This window comes from Otolemur garnettii, unplaced genomic scaffold (genome assembly GCF_000181295.1).
Source record: "Otolemur garnettii isolate 467f Iridium unplaced genomic scaffold, OtoGar3 scaffold00052, whole genome shotgun sequence".
In the NCBI taxonomy this organism is placed as follows: Eukaryota; Metazoa; Chordata; class Mammalia; order Primates; family Galagidae; genus Otolemur; species Otolemur garnettii.
In genome coordinates, this window is record NW_003852447.1 from 4,050,916 (window position 1) to 4,056,027 (window position 5,112).

The 5,112-nt window shown below is 43.0% G+C and overlaps 1 non-coding gene across 1 annotated transcript; it reads left to right on the forward strand.

Moving 5' to 3' along the window:
* Positions 1 to 4,439: 4,439 nt before the first annotated feature.
* LOC111726063 lies at positions 4,440 to 4,570 on the forward strand. The gene has a single exon (XR_002773954.1). It is a non-coding gene; the product is annotated as a small nucleolar RNA SNORA11 (small nucleolar RNA).
* Positions 4,571 to 5,112: the final 542 nt, after the last annotated feature.

A 5,112-nucleotide genomic window follows, 5' to 3' on the forward strand; every position in this document is an offset into this window, starting at 1 on the left:
GTATTCTGAATTTCTAGAATTTTTACAGATCAGAATTGGATGTTTGCATGTGATACACATAGGCCATAGGAACCAATGTTCTATTGTACTTGAATCTCTACAACAGTAATTAGACTCTTATTCTGCCTAAACCCCTGAGGAGTAAGATACAGCCCATCAAAAACAGTAATATTCTATGCATAGATTCTCATTAAAAAGAGGGGAAAAAATTTGGAGTATGCTCACCTAGTAAACACTCCAGAAATTAAAATATGTATAATAAACATGTGTACGTATATATATATATATGCATAAAAGGAGTTATTTCTTAGGTATGGAAGATATACAGGGACCTCAATTTGTTTGTTTTATTTTGAGACAGAGTCTCACTCTCTCACCTGGGCTAGTATGCGGTGCTGTCATAGCTCACAGCAACCCAGCTCCTGGGCTCAAGCAATCCTCCTGCATCAGCCTCCCCAGTAGCTGAGACTACCACACCTGGCTAATTTTTCTCATTTTTTGTAGAGATAGGGCCTCACCATGTTGATCCGACTGGTCTCAAACTCCTAACCTCAAGCAGTCCTCCTGCCTTAGCCTTCCAAAGTGCTAGGATTACAGGTATGAGCCACTGCACCCAGCCAGGACCTGGTTTTGTAGTAGTAGCTTTTCCTTTTTATCATGCAAGAGCCAGGTGTCTTCTCTAGGGCTCTTTGGCAGGCAGGAGGAAGAAACTTCCCTCTGTTTTCTTATCTGAAACCCTGAGTATATAGCATTCTTATTTAATTAGGTCAGCTTATTTGGCAACCCCTTTTTCATTTCTTTCTCATATAGTTTGAGACTGTTGATTTTTCAGAAATCAAATCAAATCTTTCCATGTATATATATGTTTGTGTCTTCAACTTTTAGTAAATTTATAAAATTTGTAAAAATACATAATTGTATATGCCAATAACCAAATTTCTTAGAAAATTTTACTTAATATTTAATTATCAAAGAGACAATTCTGAAAACAAAATTACATTTTAATAGAAAGTAATTTGGGGCTCAGCACCTGTAGCTCAAGCGCCTAAGGTGCCAGCCACATACACCTGAGCTGGCAGGTTTGAATCCAGCCTGGGCCTGCCAAACAACAATGACAGCTGCAACCAAAAAACAGCCTGATATTGTGGTGGGCACCTGTAATCCCCAACTACTAGGGAGGTGGAGGAAGGAGAATCTCTTGAGCCCAGGATTTGGAGGTTGCTGTGAGCTGTGATGCCATGGCACTCTACCCAGGGTGACAGCTTGAGGCTTTGTCTCAAAAAAAAAAAAAATAGAAAGTAATGTGCCTGCATAATATTTACTTTTTAATGTTAATAACAAGTAATTTTATATTTGCTTTTCTTCTAAACACTAAGAAGGAAATATTTCTAACCAACTAGTTATGGAATTATTCAGTCTGAAAATCACTCATAAAACTTGAAATTTATATTATGTATTGCCTTTCTCAAACTCAGTTAAAGTAATACATTACCTTTCAATATACAAACATCATTGTATCTACCGTAATTAAAACTTTATGTAGCCACAAGGTTAACAGACAAGGGCTGTATATTAGTGACTGAGAATGTAATGTTAACATGATCAAGAAAGCAACCAGCATTATTTGACTCCTACTTTGCTTTCATCTTTGTTTTTCTACAAAGAGAAGGGACTAAATAATTGAACAGGTGGAACAAAAACATGATGGAGAGTACTGGAATATAATATAGTGACAGAGACATTAGTCTCTAAACTCAGATAAAGTGTATTTCTTTTTTTTTTTTTTTTTTTTTTTTGAGACAGAGCCTCAAGCTGTCCCCCTGGGTAGAGTGCCGTGGCATCACAGCTCACAGCAACCTCCCACTCCTGGACTCAAGCGAGTCTCCTGCCTCAGCCTCCCAAGTAGCTGGGACCACAGGCTCCCTCCACAGCACCTGGCTATTTTTTTGGTTGCAGCTGTCATTGTTGTTTGGCAGGCCCGGGCTGGATTCGAACCCGCCACCTTAGGTGTATGTGGCTGGCACCTTAGCCACTTGAGCCACAGGTGCCGAGCCAAGTGTATTTCTAAAAGCACTTGATTTGTTCATTGTAAAAGAGAGTACCAGAAGGGAAAGAAATTAATACATCCTTTATGTGCCAGGCCCTTTATTTTTTTGTTGTTTATTTTTTGTTTTGTTTTGAGACAGTCTCACTATGTCTCCCTCAGTTGAGTGTCTTGGCGTCACAGCAACCTCCAACTCTTGGGCTTAAGCTATTCTCTTGCCTCAGCCTCACAAATAGCTGGGACTACAGGCGCCCACCACAACACCCGGCTATTTTTTGGTTGTAATTGTCGTTGTTTGGCAGGCCCAGGCTGCATTTGAACCCACCAGCCTCAGTGTATATAGCCCTAACCTCTGAGCTACAGGCAAAAAGTTAAATGCAAAAATTAAATGCTTTTTGCATTAAGATAGACAGTTGTACAGCCAGGCCTTAGCTCACTTCACACCTATAATCCCAGCTCTTAGGGAGATAGGAGGATCACTTGAGCTCAGGAGTTGTAGTTGTTTTGTTTTGTTTTGTTTTTTGAGATAGTCTCACTTTGTTGCCCTCAGTAGAATGCCGTGGCATCATAGCTCACGGCAACCTCAAACTCTTGGGCTTAAGCGATTCTCTTGCTTTAGCCTCCCAAGTTAGCTGGGACTACAGGTGCTGGACACGTTGCCCAGCTGTGTTTTTAGAGATGAGGTCTCACTATGGCTTTGGCTCAGGCTGGTCTCAAACTTATGAGTTCAGGCAATCCATCTGCCTCAGGCTCCCACAGTGCCAGGATTATAGGCATGAGCCACCACGCCTGGCCAAGCCCAAGAGTTTTTTTTTTTGTTTTTTTTTTTTTGAGATGGAGCCTCAAGCTATCCCCCTGGGTAGAGTGCCATGGCATCACGCTCACAGCAACCTCCAACTCCTGGGCTCAAGCGAGTCTCCTGCCTCAGCCTCCCAAGTAGCTGGGACTACAGGTGCCCGCCACAACGCCTGGCCATTTTTTGGTTGCAGCCATCATTGTTGTTTGGCGGGCCCGGGCTGGGGATTCGAACCCGCCACCTTAGGTGTATGTGGCTGGCGCCTTAGCCGCTTGAGCCATAGGCGCCGAGCCGCCCAAGAGTTTTAAGACCAGCCTGGGAGTGAGAGAAATTAGCCAGGTATGGGCACATAACTATAGTCCCAACTACTCAGGACACTGAAGCAGGAGAATTGCTTGAGCCCAGGAGCTGGAGGCTGCAGTAGGCTATGATCCCATCACTCCTTTCCAGTTGGGAAGCCTAATGAGACCCTATCTCTTTGGAAAAAAAAAAAAATGCATTTCCCTGTCTCTAAAAAAAATAAAAATAAAAACGCATTTCCGTGAGACTTTTGGTATTCTCTCCATTTTTCAAATGAGGTTAAGACTCAGATGGTTTTCTTTGTTTTCAAGAAACAGTATTTCTATGTTCCCTAGGCTGGACTTGAATTCCTGTACTCAACTCAAGTGATCTTCCCATCTCAGTTTCTGGAGTAGCTGGGATTACAAGTGCACACTACTTCACCTGGTTGGATTTTTTTTTTTTTTTTTTTTTGGTGGAGACAAAGTCTCACTCTTGGCACACCTTGGGTAGAGTGCCATGGCATCATTGCACTTGCTTTAGCCTCTCCAGTAGCTGTGACTACAGGCATGTGCTACAATGCCCAGCTAATTTTTCTGTTTTTTTAGTAGAGACAGGGTCTCACTCTTGGCTCTGGATGGTCTTAAATTCCTAAGACTAAGGAATCCACCCTCCTCAGCCTCCCAGAGTGCTAGGATTACAGGTCTTAGCCACCTTGCCTGGCTTTTTTTTTTTTTTAAATACTTGCCCAAGACACAGAGTCAGTGACACCAGTTCTATTAAAGTTCTCTTTCCATTATGTCAGGGTGTCTCCAGGGAGATCAGGCATATAGCAAACAGGAAAACTATGTGTGGTCAGGTATAGTCAAATGAGAAAATAGTCTCATGTTGTTTGAAAAGATGTTTGTTGCCAAAAATGAATAGGATGTAGTCACGTTCTTTTTTTATTTATTATATTCTTTACTTATGTGCTCAAAAGGATATACAAGTACTAGAAAACTGCTGTCCTCTGGGCCAGATATAGTGGCTCATGCCTATAATCCTAACTGGCACTCTGGGAGACTGAGGCAGGTGAGTCGCTTGAGCTCAGGATCAGGAGACCAGCCTGAGCAAGAGCAAGACCCCATCTCTACTAAAAATAGAAAATTAGCCTAGCACTGTGGCAGGTACCTGTAATCCCAGCTACTTGGGCAGCTGGGGCAAGAGAATCACTTGTGCCCACAAGTTTGAGGTTGCTGTGAGCTGTGATGCCATGTCACTCTACCAAGGATGACAAAGTAAGACTCTGTCTCAAGAAAAGAAAAGAAAGAAAGTGGTTCTGGGGTGTGCTCAGAGCAGGGAGCTTAAAGAATGGCTTCTCTGTTTACAACACACCCGACAGGAATCTAGGGTCATTGTGACAAAGGGTAGCACAAGACTTGTGGCCTCCTGTGAACAAATGTCCTACATGTGGGGAGAAAAGAAAAGTAGTCCTTAGGCAGACTTCAGCTTGTGGGGAGATGAAGTGGACATCCTTTCTCCTATTCCTCAGTGAAACTGAAAACCCTGGACATTAAATATAAAATGATTAGACTCTGAACAGTGGAGAGTGTATGTATATACCTACATATATATGCATGTGTGTGGGTGTCTACACATACAGGCAAACTGACTAAGGACCTCGGGGCCTAAGGAAAGGCAGTGGTGAGTACTCTGGTTTTTGTTGTTGTTTTTTTTTTTTTTTTGAGACAGAGCCTCAAGCTGTCACCCTGGGTAGAGTGCCATGGTATCACAGCTCATAGCAACCTCCAACTCCCGGGCTCAAGCGATTCTCCTGCCTCCACCTCCCAAGTAGCTGGGACTACAGGCACCTGCCACAATGCCCACCTATTTTTTTGGTTACAACCATCATTATTGTTTGGTGGCCCTGGCTGGATTTGTACCCACCAATTCAGGTGTATGTGGCTGGTGCCTTAGCCGCTTGAGCCACAGGCTCAGAGCCTGGGTTTTCTTT